The 21,275-nt window shown below is 44.5% G+C and overlaps 1 long non-coding RNA gene across 1 annotated transcript in view; it reads right to left on the bottom strand.

The window, feature by feature from the left end:
- Positions 1-16,198: 16,198 nt before the first annotated feature.
- LOC107206226 overlaps positions 16,199-21,275 on the bottom strand; it is a 76,420-nt gene continuing 71,343 nt past the window's right edge. The window contains exon 8 of the long non-coding RNA XR_004497932.1: positions 16,199-20,975. This is a non-coding gene — a long non-coding RNA (uncharacterized LOC107206226). The remainder of the gene's footprint in view (positions 20,976-21,275) is intronic.

Genomic DNA, 21,275 nt, shown 5'->3' on the forward strand with positions numbered 1-21,275 from the left:
AAAGTTTCATTTATGATATTTCAAAAGTACTATTCAGAAGGGGAGAGAAACTATTTTATTGTCCTCTTCTGCTTTTCCTCTCCTTTTTCCTTTCAAAGAAAGGAAAGGTGCAGGGGAGGAAGTTCAAGAAGGGCTTTTGAGCTTGTGAGCCATAAAAAAACTTTGAGTTTCATATTCATTGGGCATCAACATTTCCACACACCCTCCTTCCAAGCTTTTCAAATCTTTCCATAAAAATTCTGAAATGAAATGGAAACGTATTCCTTTGAGCCACGAGAGATGACATCATTAGACTTCGGCACGGTGCTAAAAACATGTGTGTGTCCTGCAGCACTAGATACCAGTCTAGACATCACAGCAAACAGAACTGAAGCAGACCAAGGGGGCTCTCAGCAAGCTGCTGGGGCTGGTGCTGCATCAGGCAGCATGAGATGGGGCTGGGAGGAGGAAGGCAGTGATGTTACAGCAGAGGAAATCTTAACATAAAACAAGATCATCACTAGCTCTGGACTAGCTTAGCTAACATATTTCTCACTTGTATGGACTGCACATGGGTCGTACATGCTTTTGTTCAGTCCAAGAGAGGTCTGTCGCAAGAACAATGTCTCTGCTTTTGTTAGGAAACTGAAGTTCAGGCACAAATCTTGCCTGATGGGTCTCATTCCAGCAGCCAATGATACAATCCAGAGAATAAACATGATCATCAGGTACCAACTGGAAATGGTGGGAACAAGATCTGTAACAGCAGTGGCAGGAAGAGAGGGTACAGGTGTCTTCCCTTCACTTCCCCAAGTGTCCCCCCAGCCCACATGCACTTTGGACCCCATCAGCCAGTCCTCTCTGGCAAAAAAACCAAGCTTTCAGATGCTGCTGCCAAACCTCAGAAATGTATATTGCTGTTCTGGCTATGTTCAGGAGGAAGGGGAAGGGAAAGCAGTGTGCAATTTTCAACAGTTTCTCCTTGGAGAGGGGCCCCCTAATTTTCTGAAAGGGGCCATCGAGGAGGGGGGAGAAAAAGCAAGAGGCTCTGTCCCATTTTAATCCCTTTTCCCAAATTAGTTTTACATGGGGAATTCATGATGGAGTTCCCTCTTTGGGCTCCGAGCCTCAAAACATTTCATAACATTCAGAGCCCTTCTAAAACCTTTTGATCACATCCCTTCTGAGACTGCTGTGTTTATGTGCAGAGCTGTGCACATGGGCAGATGCTGAAGGGAAGGACAGGGAGCAGAAGTATCCTGCGCTTGTGGCGCTGCAGGTAGGGCTTGCAGGACAACCCCAGCAAGGGAAAAAACCCAACAAAAAACCACAAGACATAGAGCAAAACAACTGTGGGACAAAGACCACTGGTGCTACTGTGAGAGCTCAGCAACATCAGCCACAAATCTCTTCCATGCTGCTGTCAGGACAACCTACCTGGAAATTTGAAGCTGTCTCTTTGCTGTGTTGAAACCTAGTACGGGGACTGCTGAGTGCTCTTTATTCAATGGGAAATTACCCAGTCTGCACAGAAACAACCCAAAATAATATTCACTCAACCTTGACCAAACAGGTTTGACATCAAGCAAGGACCACAAAATGCCAGGCCTGGAGATGATTTCCACAAGCCCATGAGAGGCTGGAAACCTTGGGATTACAGCACATCTCCCCGCCCTATGTGTTTTGATTACAGTCTTTCATAGCCTAAAAACCTTAAAGATAGAGTAAATTGCTACTGGACTTAAGTAATTTAGGATCCTGCAGTCCAGTCACAGTTTTTCAGCAAACCAAGAAGGGCAGAAACTTCTCCTCAGATTAACCAGCATGAGGTCTGTAAGCCAAGATCCTCAAAGACATTAGATCTCTGAAATATCAGTGGTGCCTGGCCATTTTAGTAAATATATTCAAGGACCTGGACTGAAATACCAATGCCCACCCCCCTAAAAAATTATGTTAAGTGTCTGAAAAAGTTTACAAAGGTGTCTGCGAGATTGATGCATTCCTGGAAGGCTAAGAAGGGGTATTGGTATTTTGCTAAATTTTACTCAATACTGCTTATTAAAAAAAGGGCTCAACTGGTTTAATTAAAATTCATGGTAAATAGATTTCCTTTCTCCAGTGCCAGTGCTTTGTATGGACACATTCAAAGGCATTTACTTCCATTTGGTTAAACTTCATAACTGACTCTTCTAAATGTTTCCACATGGTGGCTTGAATTATTTTTTTTTCTTCTTTCTTTTTCTTTTTAACTAAATCAATTTTAAACCAATTTTCATTACATTGGTGGTTTTGCATGTCCACAAGGCCTGTGGGCCTCATGGATTTTAAAACTTGGCGTGAAATTCAGCCCAAAATGCCAAGTGCTGAAACCCAGTGAAAATGAAACCATTAGAATCTATAGGGGAAGCTGCCTGCCACTCAGCCCTGCCCACGCTGCTGGCTGGGCTGAGAGCACCTTCCCTGGGGCACCAATCCTACACCAAACTGCATGCTAGGAATGGCTAAAACTCACCTCTGGACACTGCCACTGCTCTGTCCTAAGCAGGTTTGGGATTTGGCAGCAGTGAGCTCAAATCCTGGCTGGTGGAAATCACTTGAAGCACAGCCTGTGAGAAGATCAAAATCCTGATCAGGAGCCCCTTTAAAACTGTGGCTTCAAAGTTGACTGGAAACCTGGCCCTGGGCTTCCCTGCAATTCAGCTTGGTTTTGTAAACTTGGCTGGTGTTAGGTTTATTGCACCTAGTTTGGGGCTTTATTGTGAACATTTTGTGGAGATTCAGCTCTTGAAATTAAATGGGCTCTGTTGTTCAGAGTCTGGACCAGTGTCCCTAGCATCCGTAAACTCCATACCAATCTACTTATCTTCATGTAAACGTAATTGAGGATCTGATACTTTATTTTCAAGGTAGAGGTCATTGCTGTGTATTATCAAGCCAGTAAAATTAGATGGATGGACGGATGGACGGATGGACGGATGGACGGATGGACGGATGGACAGATGGACGGACGGATGGATGATGGATGGATGGATGGATGGATGGATGGATGGATGGATGGATGGATGGATGGATGGGGACTATTGACTGCTGCATACTGGGGGGCCTTGACTTATAAAGCAACTTTTTAAACTGGTGAGGAGCCAGGTTTGTTATGGTCCTGCTTTCCACCACTGAGTCTAGTAAGCAAACCAAAAACCAAAAAGATGTCTTGTAGAAGCACCCAGCAACTGGGATGTTTCAAAGCAAAGACAGCAGCCTTAGAAGAAGCACCAACAGAGGTGAAGATTTTTTGCATCCCAGAGGGATTGGAGCAAAACCCAGTAATACTGCTGGTTTCCAACACTACTGTTTTTAATACATCTAGAAGTAGAAAAGAATGGATTTATTTACTGTTCAACTCCTTTTCCCCCACAAAAACCCTCAAAAATGGTGACCATTCAAAGCAGAGCAAAGATGGTTCTTGGCAAAGTTTCAGCGTGGTTCCTGTGACTGAGGGGAATGTGGTCATGTTGCTAAGATAGTGGCCTAGGAGTCAGACCACTCTTCTTGGCTATCCCACCACCCCACCATGTAACCTTGGAAAGTCACGTTTCCCCTCCGTGGTTCCACATTCCTTGCCATCCTGTGCCTCTTGGCTGTTCAGGCTGCCAGCTTTATGGTCCAAGTCTGTCTCCTGCTGCTCTAGCTACCACCATAATTATGAGAATTTGATACATGCTGCATTCCAGCACCCCTTCCCACAGTGCTCTGTTCGACACCATGCCAGCTTCTACCATCCCTTCCTGGGACATCCATGCACTGTGAAGAACAATCTGCCCCCATCACCCACCAGAAGCACCCCAACACCCAGCCCCAAAGGGACTACGGCCCAGGGAGTCATTGTTTAGCAGTGACAATGCAAAGGTATGCTCTTGAAGCACAATATGAGGGTTTGCCCTGCGGTGCACCTTTTCCCTAGAATGCATTTGTCATGACTGCTTGAGTAAGGCGAGGTTTATCCCTGACCTCAGAGGGCTGTTGAGCTTTCTGGCAATCCTTACTTTGCAGCCTGGCATAAATGCACCTTTTTGCAAGCAGTACTGCACTGCATGCAGGGTCCTTTATGACCAGCATAGCCCAAAGCACCAAAAGAATGTCTGGGTGTGACACTAGCACCTCTTTTCTATACAGGGGCTAAACCTCTGCTGTGCCAGAGGCAGGACTTTTACAAAGTATGAGACCTTTTTCTTCCCTGTTTTGCTCTAAGGATTCTCAACTCCAGGAGCCACCACACAACTAAGAGCACAGGTCCTGCTTCTGCTCCAAAATCTCATTGAAGGCTGATCCTCAAATGCTTTCAGCTTGCTCAGTAGCTGCTAAATTATCTCTGGGTAAGGCCTCCCATGCTGGGCACTGGGCATACACACATGGAAGGACAGTCCCTGCATGAAGACTTGTCAGCCTCAACGGGGAAGTGACACAAAGGGGAGGAGGTTAAACAGTATTAGTGAGATCACCGTGCAGAGAACTGTTGAAGGGAGGATTAAAACTCAGCTGCTCTGCACACCAGGGCACTTGGTGCCTTCTCTCCTTGCATGGTGTTTCCACGCGTGTACGTGACACACACACATACATGTGGTCTATGTTTATGTATGTGTAAAGATGGATGAGGACACTGACAATGTGCATACACATGCACATCACAGCTGCAAGTGGCACGTTGTGATTTGCCCTGTGCTACCTGTCAGAGGCTCACAGCCCCTCATGGAGCGCCCCTCCTGACCTGAGCCAGCAGGAACCATGCCCCATTATGACTTCTCCAGGCTGAGCCAGCACAAGAAGCTGGGATTTCCAAAGGTGCAGGCAGGACAGGCAGATGATTGCTCTGAGATACTGTCTCAGCTCCTCAGAGTTTGGTGCTGTGTGTTTTATCAACAAATAACATGTCTTTACTACTGCCAGCCCTGCTGAACCACTGAAGCTGCAGACAAGCAAGCTGTGCTTGCTTCTCTTTCATTTGTCATCAACACAATGGCCAGCCAAGTTCTCATTCCAGCATCTTACTTGTTGGTAACAACAAAAACAGGCAAAAAGGGAAAAGCTGATTTTTGGCAGGCTGTGGGCATTCAGAAGACTAGGTTTGGATAGGTAACGTGAAAAAGGCCCAATATGAAAATCGCTGGGGAAATAGAATCTTTAGGAAGCAAGAGTTTAAAACCAAAAAGTGGGCTGGTTAGGTTTTCAGATTCCCCTGCTTCTGCTCTCTGGGATGGTGTTGTGTATTAATCCTCTCCTTTCACCAAGACAGGGGGCCCTCAAGTTAAGTGACAATTGAATTTGGTCAGAAGGAGACCAAGGAACTTTCTGCATGTGTTTCACTTCCTAAGGACTGCACTCAGGGTCTGTTCCAGGTCTGGATCACAGTCCTGCTGTTTACAGGATGCTGAGCTCGGGGCAGGGAAAATGCAGAGAAGAACAGTGACAGACACCACTGAGGGAATCTCTGGAGTATGTTAGTAGGTTGCTGAAAGGGAGGAACAGTTTTGAAACATGAGCACAGAGATAAAAATCTATTCCAAGGTGAGGATGAGCTAAATACGTCAAAGGCCTTTCAGCACAATCTGGGCACATGTGAACCCATCTAAATAGTAAACAGCGCATTTACTACTAATAGCCTCCTAATTTATTTATGGAGCCCCATCACACTGCAAATCTCTGTCATCTCCTTCACACACCAATCACCTGGCACCAGAGGAGCTCTGTCCTGCCTTTGCTACCTGTTTTTAGAGATAAGCGCTAAATAACAGAGCCCTGCAAAACATGATAAGGCCCACGCTTCAAGATGGTTGACTGAAATTACTCATCTTCCAACTTGGGGACGTTTCACAAGCTGTCTTAGTGCCTTGGAGCACCTCAAGCAGCGGAAGGAAGAGGAAATACAAGCTCAGAAGCCAACACAATCAGCCCCAGGGTTGGGGAATCCCTCCTCAAATGTATACATGTGCATCTAGATATATATCCACATTTGTCACTGCTATGGCAACTAACACAACAAAGATATCCTTTTAAAGGCCCTGCAGTAAGGAGGAAAAATATTTTGCTATATATATCACTGCCTATTGACGTCAAAAAATCACTTAAAATAAACTAACCTGTAAGTTTGGATCACGCTGGTCCTTTTTCCTCCTCTGTGGATATTGGAATAACGTTCACGTCACAATGACCATCTGTTACCTTTCATGGAAAAAGTAACTGAAGAGAGCTGAGCTACAAAGTTTTCTATCAAACCCTCTCACACAGCCTCACTGAAGCAACATAAAAAGCTCCCTCTCCTAAAACCTATGGAGGACTGTAATACTGAGGGTCTCATTTAGTCCTTCCACAGGCAAAACCCATACTGACATCAGAGGGAAATTGCCAATTTTGGTAATTATTAAAAACTAAGAACATGTGGTAAGCTGTGATAATTAATTCAGCTAAGCAGCAAAAAAGGGTTCACTGGGAAAAAAAGCAAGCTGGCAGAAGGAAGTCTGGGCTGAATTGTAAAAATAAAACATTCCATTTAAAAATGATTTTAGGAAGTTTGCTTCCACAGCCAAGATCTTACAGATCAGGGCATCCTACCTCTTGTGCGTGTGTCTGTAGCACCATGCACGGTGGGACTGACACGACTTGTGCTCTTTCCACTAATGCTACCAGTGCAATTATTTTACTGACAGCACTAAGTTCCTGCTATACATTCAATAAACAAGGGTAAGTGGATTTATGAGGCAGAGAGGAAGGTAGGGAATGTAGGACCTTAGTTTGCACTAGGCTGTGCCAATACAACCCCACTAAAGCCCGAGGTAATCAAGCACAAGCAATGCAGCGGGAAACCCTGCAGGGGAACAGGCTGGATGCTGGTGATGGCTCACACGTGCAAGGCATGGGAGCATCTTTGGCATGGGACTGCTTGACAGCTCCTTGCCCAGTGCCCAGAATCAACAAATGCAGCTCTCCCATACCTTGGCTGGCAGGAGGAGATGAGAAATACACCTCAGCTATGTTCCCATCCCAAATCAGCTATTTCGCTCACCTCGGGAAGATTGCAGGGAACTCTCTCAAGTCCATTTTGGCTTAATGTGTGTTTTAATCTGGCTTGAAGGAGGCTGAACTGCCTGCATGTCCTACCAGAGCCCCACAGAGTGGGTTGAGGTGTTCTCAGAGCATGAGATATGCCATGATTCTCTCGAAAGCACCAGGAACATTTCAAAGCAACAGAACTTATTAGAGGTTTTTTTGAAGGCAGATCTCTCTTACTCAGTATGGTGAGTTTGAACAGATATAGCAAATGCAATGAGTCACTGGAGCATTGTGGGCCGTTATATACTATTAAGTCATCTGCAAGCCCATGGTGAACCCATTTGCAATGTGGTATTACACAGCCACTTGATGTGTTGTGGATTTGGGTCTGTTCCTCTTCTCCTCAGGGTTTGTTTTTCTCCCTTTTTTTTTTTTTTTTTTTTTTAAAGTCAAGCTACAGACTCCAAATAGCAAGAGCTAACGCAATTCAAGCAGGTTTGAATCAGACCTATGAAGGAAAATCAGCAATCACATAGGTTTTTAGAGGTTCAGAAATATGCCTTCTCTCACATTCTCCTAGGTCACCTGGCTTTCAAAACTGCAGGAATTGCTGCAATATTCACCCCTTCTGCCCACCTGTCCCGAGTTTCCCTCTAAGCACAGGAAATCTGAGAGTTTGATTTGCCCCTGGGCTGCAGACAAGCCCTCATCCAGCAACATTGTACTTCAGCGTCCTCTGTTACTTAACTCCCAGCTGGTGTGCACTAAGATACACATCTGACTTTTCTCGTATTCCTGTTATCTCCCAAATTCGTCTGCCATCTCTTGTGCCATCAGTCACTTCAGCTCACCCCTACAACAATTTCTGAAGTACTTTGCCTAGAGATTGCCTTCAGTGGCTCAGCCTGCAGGCTGCATAAAGGACTTGCATAAAAGACATAGTGGAAGAGCCCCTCCTTATTTTTAATTCCTTATAACATCCAGTCTCCCTGTATATTTCCTCTCATGGTAAACAGATAGGCATCTTATGGAGATCTCCTCCCTACCTTTCCTCACCTGCCTATATGAATTTAGGAAGACAGTACACTGATATTTCTACTGACTGTAGTCTTCTTCAGCCCTGATTTGTGGAAGCTTTCAGAGAAACACCTCTGACATAGCACCACTCCTCATTTTTTTCCCAGAAAAGACCTTCCTTTGCTTTCTTCCTTTACCCCATTTCTATCTAACACCCTCCTTCACACAGGCATCCAAAAGCCCTGCTGAGTGCTTCTTTCACCCTTTATTAATGCCAAGTGCCACCCCTCCTCACCACCCTAAACAGGACCAGATGGGATGTAGCAGGTTCTTGAAGGGGCCCTGCACCTCTCTTTTCAAAGAGGGAGCTGCCCTTGCAAGGTCTATTGCTTTTTTTTGGAGTAGATGTAGCTGAGACAGGTTTATCCAAAGATCATGAAAGTGTTAGGTGATTGCTGAACACCAGGAGGAAAATTAAAAAAAGCTAGAGCTGGTGGCTGCACAAAGTAGTTGGATGTTTTACCAAGGCTGAAATACTAAAAATATGGAAAGTTTTCATAGTACTCCAAGCTGTACCTAGAAAGCTATAGGATCACTGTGTGAGTCAGACTGGCAACCTTATATCTGACATAAGTTATGTCTGACAGCTGCTAGTCCTGAGGTGCTTGGCAGGGAGAAATCTAGCTCTGATACCACAGGCCAGAAATCAGAGGAATGCCTTTTTCTCTACCCACAAAGAAGAAACATATAAGCAATATGCTCTAAAGCAGAGATTGCATAAAAAAGAGGCTGGCCACAGAATAATTTACCACTGATCTCAAGCTGAATATGGAAACAGGTTGCTTTGAAGATGTCTGTCAAAGACCGTGGTTAAAACCCCAATAGTGGCTAAGAACCAAGAGAAAGAGAAACAGAGAGGGGATATGGGGAAACTAGATTGAACTGTCATTTGTCAAGAGAATTAGAATAAGCAGAAAAATAATGTGGAGTTCAAAGTCAGTGTCCAGCAAAAAGCCAAGAAAAAGCCAGTATGGCTACAAGCACAGCTGAAACAAGCCAGACTTGGGGGGAAAATGCTACAGCACAACCCCTGGTGTGCATGGTCACTGTGAACGTGAGCAGCTCCCTCACCCCACCCAGCTTTCCTCAGCCACAGCAGAGGTACCTTGATGGAGGAAGGAAGCACCAGGGGAGACAAGCAGGTTTGGGTGGGATGGTGATGAGAAGCCAACTCTGCACACACATGGTTTGACACTCTCAACTGTGGGAAACCCCAAAATGAGAGGGTTGTTCTCCTCTTTGAATATACCTCCCTAGATCTACTCATTTTGGATTTTTACCCTCTTTGAGATGAACTTAGGCTTGTCTGTGGACATTTCTAAGGATTAACATGCTATGGCTTTCTCAGCCCACCAGCAGTACTTCTTATCTTTTAATTCCCAACTTTACAGCAACTCTTCCTGCCTTGTTCTTCTAAAGGCAAATGCAGTTTGTGCTACCTGAAGTTGGCAACACTATTTCCTTAGACACCAGTGTCCAGAGAAAAATAGGTCATGATGGTAAGGGTATTCCTTTGAAAGCTGTTACAGACTACCTGTATATGTGTATTGGGATGAGCCCTGAAGGCATCACAAGCTCTCCTTGTCTGAAGGCAAAAAAAACAGGAGCTGGATAGGTTCAGTCTGTGGACCAAAAGGGGATAAGAAGGAGTAACCAGCTTCTCATAAAAGACCAAAATATGGAGCCTTCTCTTTCTGCATGCTAAAGCACCAAATACATTAGAGGAGGATTATCCAAAAACCAGCATATGCTGGTTCTTTTTTTTATTCTGAATGTGTCAGCAAGGTCTTGGCAGACTGTGGGGAAAAAACAGAGTATCTATAAGATTTCAAGGTTGTCACAGATCAGTAACCTCAGGCTAGGTCTGTTACAGTCATTCAGCAATGACCCCATCTCTTCTTTCATTTTAGGATTCTACTAGTTTTCATCCACTTGCTTGCTTTTCTTCTTTTTTTTTTTTTTTTTTTTCCTGTTCATCCTGCAAAACAAAGAGCTGCTGGAACCATGTTCCTTCATGGGATTTTCACCAAGGCTGGACCCTCCAGGTGGAGGTTTGCCAGATATGTCACAAAGTCACACATTGCATTGCCATGGAGGAAATGCCACGTATATAAATACATAATTTCATGGAGAAAACCTCAGGTCAGCTGAGGACCTGACAAAAAGGTGAGTCACTTCAGGCAAGTTGGTTTAGAAGGTAAGAGTAAAGCTCTGCAAAAGTAAGTTCTCCTGGGTGGGTGTCACTCAAGCTGGCCAGGTCCTCAGAGGACACAAATTGTCATAGTTCCATGCAAACCATCTGGAAAACGACACCCTGGCTGGCAAGCTGCTAAGGTAACAAGTATACCCCAGGGCAGTGCCAACTAATGCTGGCTGTAGACCTGCCCATTAGCTCTACTGGTAGTATCAGCTTATGTGAACATATTTGTGGCTCTGGTAAACCTGGAAAAAATGACATTTCCATGGGTTTGATGAGAAGTGAAACATTTGATGCTTCGGTCTCAAATTTTCTGCTGTCTTCCACAGGAAACAAAGGGCAAGGTTTTATGAACGGCCTTCTCTTTTTTCCCCCTTTTGGGGCAAATGTAGGAAAAAGTGTTATCTATGGAATTTCAGAATTTGTTCTTTAACGCAAAACACCAAAACCACCAGAAATAACATTCGCCTGGAAAATATAAGATTTAACTTTGCCCTAAGCCAAAATTGCATAGTGATTGCTATTCATCATTCTGCTCCCCTCCTATGTACTCTATACGTCTCCAAAAGCTTACCACGGCAATCAAAGTTCAAGGAGGAGCTGATGAAGCCACTCTTTCCAGAACAGGTAGTCCGCACATCTCTGTTCAGAAATGTCCTTCTCCAGAAGAGACTGGACAGATGTTCTTTGTTGATATCCAGTCTCCCAGGACCTTCAGCAAACACATTCAGGAACCTGGTTACAGTCTAGGATAGTATTTCCTTCCAGACTCGTCAGGATATGACAGGTTTTTTCCAAGTTACCAGTGCATGCACACAACCTGAAGTCCAAAGGACAACTCCTCAGCCCTTGTGCTGTTTGTTGAGCTTGCAGCCCACCTCATCTATCCAGCTGCAGGAGTACACACCCAAGGATGATGTTCCAGAGATGTGAAAGGCTCTCCAGATCTTGGGGAAATCCAGAAGGTTATCATCCGCTTCTTCTCATCTTGGCAGCAGGAAAACTCAAAAGATGGGTGCTCATTATAGATTTCTCCACCAGCTTCCAGCAGGGATTTTTTTTTTGTCCACCTCTCCTTCTTCTTCAACATTTATAAAATGGGAGTAGGAATATCTGCCTCCCTTAAGAAGATCAGGTTCATTAGGGCTCTCTTCCCATGTCTTAGGTTTTACTCACCTCCTGTGAAAGGATTCCTACAGGTGTCCCATAGCTTGAGCATCAAGGAAAGGCCACACACAGCTTTATAGGGGTGTTGTGCAGCGTCACCCTCTACCCTGGGGAGGTCTGGAAGTGGTCCTTGCTCCAGGCCTGGCTGCAATAAACTGGGTGGGTCTGTGTGAGTTGCCCACAGAGGGCTGCCAATCTCAGCACAGCACCACCACACTGTACCTCTGTCCCCTGAGCCCTACAACACTCACAGGGCATTAGAGAAATTCTGCATTGCACTGGGCTCACTTGTCCTCTCGACGTTCAGCACCAGCTGAGGACAGATCTATGCTTCGCTTTGCTTTGCTCTTCCTGTGTTTATTCCTAAGCCAACCAAAACACTCTCTGTGCTGCAGAGCAAGTCACCTATGACATGGGACCCTTATTTTTGAGCTAGGGGTGAACTGAAGACATGAATCTGCCAGATCATCTGTGGAACATGCTGGTGGCAGATGGTATATAAACATTTGTTTTCTTATTACTCAAGAAGGGAAAACAGTTGGGAAAGCAAAAGTTTCTTAATTTTTTTTTTTTTTTCAAAAAATTTAAGTTAATGAATGGAAAAAATCAACAAACTTCTGAAATTCTTTTTGATAAACAGGATTTTGTCTTAAAAAAAAAATAATAAGAGGGACTTGGCAGGGTTGAAGTCTGCTATTTTTCATTAGGACAAGATGATGGTATGGCAGGAATGCAGGACAGAGTGGTGCAGATGTGTGAAAACATTTAGGAAAAGGCACCCAGGGATTAGAGAAGTGCCTGTTCCCAAAATGGGTTGATCTGAGGTAAAGGAAACCTTTGGGATAGGAAGATAGTAAACCCCTCCCCCGCCCCTTTTATAGTGGATATAAACAGTTTTACGGTATTTCCACCAAACAGAACAAGAAAAAAAAAAAAAAAAGAAGAAGAAAAAAAAAAAGGAGAGATTCTGCAACACACACATGTTCCCCATTAATTAGGACTGCTGTTAACAACACGTTGCGCCAGAGCTGCCAAGAGCTGTCAGACGCAGGAGAGGGAAGCCCGCAGCGGAGGCTCTGCCGCCTCCCGGGGTGCCCGGCCGGCCAGAGCCCGGTCCCGGCTCCGCGCTGGGGCAGCCCCCGCCGCGGCTGCCCGGGGCTAGGGCAGGCAGCCGGGCTGGGGCACGGGGAAATGCCCAGCTGCACACACTGCTCCTGCCTGAATGTGAATTCCTCCCCCCCACACTCCAGCTACAGACATTTTCCACAGAAATTCTGGCTATGTTCGCTTTTGGTTGAGACTTCGGGACTATTTTTGGCTCTTTTAAAACATGCTTAGAGGAGGCGCCTTTTACTTTTATTCACATAAAGGATCCTTATTTTTATGTGTTAAGGGACACGGAAAGAGGAGGGGAGACGGGGTGAGGGGAGAGCTGATTTATGCTTTCATTCAACTATACAACAACACAAATCTACATGCAAGCTGCCTTTCCTCCTCAGCAGGCTCCAGACACGCTCTTTGCTGTAGCAGAGACCACCCCTAGCATCCCAGTTTTCTCAAGCCATCACTGAGACAGAGAGCTGACTGCTGGATTTTAAGCATCTCTCACCTTTGCACCTCCTTGCAGGCACATCAAGGGCTGGGAGCAGCTTTATCCTCCTCCTATCAGATCCTCTCTTCTCAGCTCCCTCCTGAACTACTCCCTTCTTTCAAGCTCCCTGAGTGCTGGTCTGGATTCACCACTGGATGTGACCGAGGTTGCACACTGGACTGACTCATGTTAGGGTTAAAGCAGGGTCCTGAACTATCTTTTCCTCTTTGAACAAATGTAGGAAATAGTGTTGCAACATTGCAGCAAAGTTCATTGCAGGATCTTGAAGGAGGGGGAAATGATTGCATTTTAAAGTAAAAATTATTTCCCCACACTTGTATACTCACCGTGTCCAAGCAGCCAGGCCATCAGCAGGCATCAAGATGTGTGTTCCAAGTGCCCAGTCCAGGATCCCTTGCGAGGACACGGAGGAGAGACACCAGCTATCCACCAGCACGTCTCCTTGACTCCTTGGAGGTTGGTGATGATTTGCTTGTTTTGGATCTTCCTTTTTGTACTGTTTAGGAGCAGACAGGGATTAGCCTCTCCACCCTGTCCCACCTCAGTGAGTCATACAAATGTACTCACTGTCCTTATGGTCTGGACATCCTGAGAAGTTGCACTAGATATGTTGAGTGGCTAATCAAGGAGGCTTTTTGCTGCTCTTCTGCTGCTGCCCCCACACCAGACACCTGCTTCAGCCTCACTCAGACCAAAGAACACCTCAGCTACAGGTCTCCATAGCAGGAGCAGTCAGAAAGGGGAGAGCTGAAGACTGCTGTCTTTTCCAATAGCTGCCTTGCCAATGCACATGAAGTGGAGGCATTTCTGTACAAACTCCAGCCCTCTGACTGCTGGCATGCAGGACTCCATGGCTGTGTACCTATATCTCACAAGCTAGGCCAAACAAAACATCTAAAGCACAACACCTACCTGTGGTAAAAATTTTGGGATACTAGGACACTATGCAATTCTCATTCTTCCTTTCAAATCCCTAAAATGCTGCTGTTGGAACTTCAGCCCTGCAGTTTTGGGAGGCTTTACAGCTACAGTGATGCACATGGTCTTGTGCCAAAAAAAAATTTAACTACATATATTCAACTACATATATTTAACATCATCTCTACAAATATTGCAGGAGGAAGTCCTCATAACTGCAGTCCAAAGCACTGGTGACTTGTTCTTGAAAGAAAAGTCCTTTCAGACAGGGAAGAAAACATCCTGGCCTAGATTTTCAAGAGCAGGTAGTGGTTTGAGCAGGTTCCCTATCACTTATCCAATGAACATTATTTTCAGATTATGCTGGGTGCCTTCCTGCTAACAGCTTTCCTCCCAGGCATCTTGAACCAAGAGTGGAAAAGGCCACCAGAACCACAAGGATTTCTGAACTACTGGAGCAGACTGGACATCTATCTAGGTTGTAATTTAACCGGAGCCATTTAACAGTGTGAATAAAGAACCACGGGATCTCAGTGCACTTTGGGAGAGCTCCTCGGATCACCTGTTCAGATGCATGAGAGATAAGGGGAATGTTCAGATTGAATTTCAAAAGGGCACCACTGCGCTGTTCTGTAGAACACATGTTAAGGTTTTTGGTTAAAATAGTTATGTTTGGGATAGTATATATTTTTGAAAATAGAATTAGTTTCTGTAGAAAGTTAACAATTTTTCTCTTATATACAACTAATCAATTATTTAAAAACCTTTTTCTTCTTTTTAAGAAAAGAGAAATCAATGTTAAAATTTTCAAATAGCTCTTCAAATACCCCTTCTAACGACATTTGAAAATCTAGTTTCCCCTTTGGGACACATTGCAAGAATCAACAATAGTAACAGTTTGATGTCTGTGTTGCTTCAATCCAGCAGGGTGCGGGGGGAGGGAGGTTTGGCAGAAACTATTATTGTCATGTGGGAGTCTCAGAAATGAGTTGTCTCCTGGCTAATATTCTTCCACTGCAATGGTAAGTCAAATAGGCTAGTAGCCACGGCAACAGCACAGAATTCTTAACTATTGCTATGGTTATTTCACATCACTTTGGGGCTACCCCAGTTCATACCGTTATCACTCAAGACATTATTTCGTAGTGATTTCATTAATTGAGTGCAATCTGATATATGAATAACACCCACATTCAGTTTAACAGAGGTCATGTTAACTGCACTTCTGCCTGAAAATGAAGACAAGTCAAGCTAAAACAATGCTACAGTTTTAAAATAAATACACAGACTAGGGCTCATAGGTGCAGATGGGCTGTGTGACATCTCTCCTTTAGCTCAACTACAGTACGTTTCCTCCTAAGGAAGGTTTTGGGAAAAAGGTGGGAGCTACAGCATCCATAACCCCACACCTGCCATGGACCCTGCAAGGAGGGCTGGACTGGGGGAAGGCATGACATGTGAGCAGTCAGTGATAATAACACCTGACAAAATTAGGAGCAACAGCTCAACTACCACCTGTAAAAAAAAAACATCAACTTCCTAAGTATCACAATTTAATGTCCAAAGCTTAAAGAAGTTACAAAATATTGCCAGCCCTGAACCAACAGTTTAGGAACACTTCCTGGTCAGAAAATCCAAAGAAAGAACAGAGTTAACCACGCCCATAGCTGATGGAATTACTGGACCTTGGATGGAAAAAAATCAGAAGGAAAATGACAAAAAGAGCCCAAGTTTCCAGGACACCATATTGCAAAGCTTCAGCATTGATTTGCAGGAGCATGATCTCCTATGTAGTATCACCAAAACAGCAAATCCGTAGCACTTCTAAAAGATTTTCCAATCAAAAACATTCAAAGTTTGTTTTCCTGTCCAATGGCACTGATGCTCAAGAAAGCCACAACACCCCTGAGCTGGTGTTCTGTGCCAGTGCTGCACAGCTGATCAAACAACAGGAGATTCCTGGTTTATCTCCTATGTTCATTTGGATTGCCATTCATTACTCTTCAAAAATGTACACTAGGTTTCCCAAAGCAAACCTTTGGAGGGCCATGTGTCCCCCTCCAGTGTCAAGTTATGTCATTTGACTGTAATATCTGGGCCTTCACTGACCAAGAAAGCAAGAAAATCCAGCCAGCCCACCAAAAAAAACCCAAAACAAAACAAAAAAAAAACAACAACCAAAAAAACCAATAACAAACAACAGCAAGTTCAAAAGACCCATTTTTCAGAAAATTGAATAATGATGTATTCTGCAAAGACAAACCCTTTAAAGTGTTTCTGGTTTCAGAAATATTTTAAAAACCCCAGTGCTCCTGTTGCTTTCCAGAGTTATCTGAATTCCTTCAAAAGCCCACTCAAGGTTAAAGAAGAAAAACAATGTTATTCTAATGGAACAAAGCAAATTTTTTTATAACAATATTTGAAATACAGTTGCAAAAGAAGAGCTATAAAGGCAGAAAGATTCGAGTTTGGAGTTTATCTTGTGTTAATTTTTTGCTCTTTTGTCACCTGGGGTTTTTTCTGAGGTGCTCCTCCTCCAGAGAGCTGCTTCAAAGAAGCTCTCAAATTCCTCCTCCCCCCATTTTTGATCCACTACTGTTTTAGTCTGCAGCCTTGTTTTAGCAGTTTGAGAATATGCGGGGCAGTGATTTTTCTACCTAAGCCCATCATTTTGTTTAGGAAGCCACAGAAACTGGAGCTAGCAGCTCATCACTTTATAAACATCCTAACCGTATGCTCTAGAGATTGCTTCTGTGTACAAACAGTTTCAGTCCAGTTTCAGCTACTGCAATTTCTCTGATAACAACTTGCCATGTTTACATCTATCTGAAACATTAAAACCCCCTGGGGAACAGTGTGGGTCCTTGATTATTTATCTGTTTGATCGACCTGAACAACCTACTCGCAATATTTTCAGAAGGCTGACTTCTCGGCAGCTGGAACACCAGGGGGGTTGGTGTTACTTGTCCTTCTTTCCTCGGCTGCCTAATCTCCCTGCCTGCTCCTTAGTGAAGATGTTAATTCAGAGCAGAGCTGGCAGCGGTCCCCCTGCTGCCCCAGGGGGTTCCTCCTAGCAGTATGCAGGCAGTCATTAGTCTCTGACTATCGTCTGTCAGGCAGTCCAAGCCACTGGTCCCCGTTCAAGCCAAACAGGGATGTCACATCATGCAAAGTCATGCCATAAAATAACAGTAGAAATAACTTACATTTTAAATCCCTGAGGGCAGCTACCCCGTCAGGCTGGCGGATTAGAACACAGACGTGAAAGCACAACAAATGGTGCTGGGGTCTCTGGCTTGCACAGGAGGGAAATGGTTTAACACCAAGCAACAGAGGAACAAAAGGAGTGTCTGAGCCAGATTCAGCCTAAGCCATTTTTGTGCACCTAACTGATCTGCCTAATTGAAGGCCTCTTCTAAGCAGGAGGCTAGCATACCTTAGCTGTCAGGAGGTGGGACAGGTACAGCCAAGGGTCATCGGGATCCTGGAGCAGGACAAACCACTTTCTAACAGCAGCTCTCTCTTTTCAGTGACTATAAAGGATCTCTGGGCGTTTTGTGGCACGCAGGGTGAATGGGTGCTAATCAGAGTACTCTAGGCATTCTGATATTTTAGAAAAATATCGCATGTACCAAAAGGGCATGCCCATAACCTTCAGTGTGCTAGTGCTATGAGTAGGGTCACACAGAAAGACATACCCTTTGTGAAGGGAATGCATGACAGTAAGAGGAAAACAGGAAAATAAATGTAACTTGGAACAAGCGTAAAAAAAAATTCCAATTAAATAGCGTTTTCTCCTCAAAATGAATTTTTCCAAAGTCTATAGGATTTCAAAAGAAAACTGGGCACTCTTGAAAAGGGATTTTCTGGTAGCAAACCATCTCTGTAAAAATGTGGACATGGCTCTCCCAGGGATCAGGATGATTCAGTGCTGCTGGAAATATTTAGTAGTTATCTGTAGTGAGATGGCAATATTTTGGTTATTTAGACTTCTGACGAGCATGGATCATAACAAATAGTTTATTATGAAGCATATAAAATGAGGTGGTAACTGGATAACTTGACAACAAATTATTTTCACTATATATAAGTGCATGACAGTCTATATTGGAAAATGATAAATTACACCATTCATGTGCCCTGAATTCACTGTAATCTCTCAAGGGGGGAAAAAATCTAGGTTAAATAATGGGCAGCTAAACAGAGACATATGTTCAATGTGCACCACAGATCAGAAAGGCAAACGAGACGTTGGAAATCCTGCAACAATAGCTTTCCTCAAGCTGGAGCTGCCAGTTGAAACTGAGAAATGCCGACACTTCTTTTTGCCTGATAAATCCCCTAAAATATCCATCTCTCCTTCCACTCCAATGAGGCACGAAGTTGGTAGCACCACACAGCACTGGAGAAAGTGTTGCTTTGATTTGCTGCTGTGTGTGGCACTGGCAGCTCATCCCTGTTCCGCACATCCCCTGCTATGACTCCAGCCCTTCATCTGAGGCTCCTCTGCAAGCTGCCAGGCACTCACGGGTGAGAATGCAGGTGTCTGATGAAACCATCCGTATCACCTGTGTGTGCTACTTGTGTTTGGAAGGAAAGGGTGCGGAGCTGACTCCAGGAGAAGGAGTGTTTGTGCTGCCCGTGGAGCAGCACCGTAGGAGGCAGATGCCATCCAGATTGCTGGGGAAGCATCAGGAAAGGTGGCTCCTCTAAAAACAACCCAAGCTAATGGCACAGCTCAGGATTTTCTCTCTCCATGCCTTCCTGTCAGGTGCACCTCTGGGATGTCCATGCAGGCAGAGGGTGGGCTCCAAACGGGAGAGGCAGGGGCAGAGGTGGCTGTCCGAGGGGCCCACTGGCCAGTGGGTGGACGGGGTGAGCCGGCCCTGAATGCATGCGTGGCTCTGGCCCGGCATTTCGTCTGTGCAGGAGGGGGGCTGGCGGCGGCAGGCGAGCCAAGTCAGAGCAAAGCCAAGCGAGAATGTTCTGGCAGCCCTTCCTGGCAGCCTAAGCAAAGTTATTTATCACTTTGTGCATTTTCCTTCTCATCTGTGTACAGCCGGCTCCAATGGCTCAGCTTGCATTTTGCCTTCCAGAGCCAAGCCAGTCCCTTGGCTCTGCTCGGTCTTGGCTGTCCATTCACACCTTCTGTCTCCTCCAGCTCTTCCTGGAGCAGCGCAGGAACGCAAATTAGGAGTAGGTGTCTATAGCCAGGGAAGAGACTGAAGCATCAGCAACATACACCGATGGCAAAGAGCACATCTCTCCCAGGGAGGCAGAACACCAAGCTGCTGTTTACTGGGGCTGAGGAGTTGTGCACAGTGTGTGCTGCTCCCAGGCAGCCTCTGCTGGGGAGCTCCAGTGCCTGCCGGCAGCTATGAGACATTTTCTTTTATTTATTTTAAGGATTGTGCCTTTGTGCTGACTTTTTCCAAATTGCTGGATATAACAACAGCGAATTTACAGCAAAATTTTCCAGTTCTGTGGACTCTTTTCCATACTGCTGGTGAATTTTGCCAAAATATCTAAAAAGGGTACCTAAATTGGGCTTGAAAATAATACCAGCTGCATTCAGATATTTATGAGGCTCACATTTGCTCTTGATAAGGGCACACCACACTCTTCTAAACACTGAACATTGCAAAAGCAGATCAATGCTAACTCTATTACACCTTGTATCATCAAAAGCCTGGACAACAGTTTCAGGACTTTGCCTAAAGGAAGGACCCCTGAATTTAGCTGTCATTTCTCTCCTCCTCCTCCCTGAGCTGTTCCTGCAGTTTTGTCTGGGGCTGCTAAATTCAGTGCCAGAGTAACAGCAAGACTACATTTGACCTTGCTGAGTTTCAGGCAGTGAAAAGATTTATATTTTTCTGCTGGATGTCACACTCTAGAAGATGCTAGATAATTCCCAGCCTCTGCAAGGCCAGATCTTGATTACCTTCTAGACATCTTGGTCACAACAGGGCAAAACCTCCTACTCTCCTGATGAGACACTTTTTTGTTTTTAAATCATTCTGATCAGATGGTAGAAGGATATAAAACAAGAAAAAGAGGGGGTGAAGGGGGCACCTGGTCTGCAGCAGATTCCCAGAAGCACTCATGACAACAAAGTGTATTGAACAGCAGCTTCCCATCATGAGCCCCTGATTTTCACATCCTGAGAGCTTTCCAAAATTGGTCTGCAATTTCTCAGATTTGGTCTCTGCCTGAAGGTAGAAGAGGAAGTTGAGTAAAATCCCTTCAGACCTTCTGAAATGAGGAGAGAATGAAAAATTGCATTTTCTTATTGTAATAAAAATTCTAACCATTTTTTTCTCTGTAAAAGGCCACATCAAGCTGCTTGGAATTTGAAACTTGGTGTGGGTATAGCTCTCATTACAAGCCAGATTCAAAGCAAGCTGAGGTCAATAACTGTCTCTCCTTTGATTTTGCCTGACTCTGAAGAAGACCCTACAGCTAGGTAAACAAATCGTAGAGAAAATCGTTTGGAACAGTTGTGCCTATTTTCTACTTGGGAGTTGCCTGGGAACAAGCTCCGTTTATTTGCAATGTGTCTAGGGTTTAGATGTATTCACCAAAGCCCAGCTTTGCTCCATCCTCCTCAATTTTTATTTTAGAACCTTGCTCCATGAATAATCTCCTCGAAGAAAATATCCAGCAGCAGATGAAAGGACATCTTTAGGTAAAGGACTTGTAACTAAATCATTTCTACACCTTTTTTTTTTATAGATGGGTCACAAGCACATGATTTGTTGGTATTATGCATTCCTCGTGCATGCCACAGTGTATCTGAGGTCCTGGAAGAGGTTGACATTTCAGTGTTCTGCAAGGTAGAGAGCACCAAAGCCCTTGGTGGATTGAGGGCTGACCTCCACATCTCCCTGAAGCTCCAGCTCTGGGACCATCCTTTCTCTTGGCATCGGAGCTCAGATGTCTTTCTTTGTTAAATTCTACTTCAATTGGTTTAATTCTGTTTTCTTGCTGGAAGAGGATTTAGTAAAACAAACAAAACATCTTACCAATGTGAATATTCAGAATTAATGACAAAACTCTGAAACAGGAAGGTCATTTCTTGGGGAGGGAGACTGGTATTATTTTGAATGAAGGGAAGAGTGCAAAGATCTTGCAATATTTGCTGTAAATGGGTTGTTATGGTGAACATTCCTGTCAGCAAGCTCATTAGCTCAGAGATCCACGAGTGAACAGAGACCAAAAAATATGGTTAAAAATTCAAGAACAGATTAGTGGACAATATTTTGCAATCTTTGTCTAGCTCTGCTT

This window comes from Parus major, chromosome 5 (genome assembly GCF_001522545.3).
Source record: "Parus major isolate Abel chromosome 5, Parus_major1.1, whole genome shotgun sequence".
Taxonomy (NCBI): Eukaryota; Metazoa; Chordata; class Aves; order Passeriformes; family Paridae; genus Parus; species Parus major.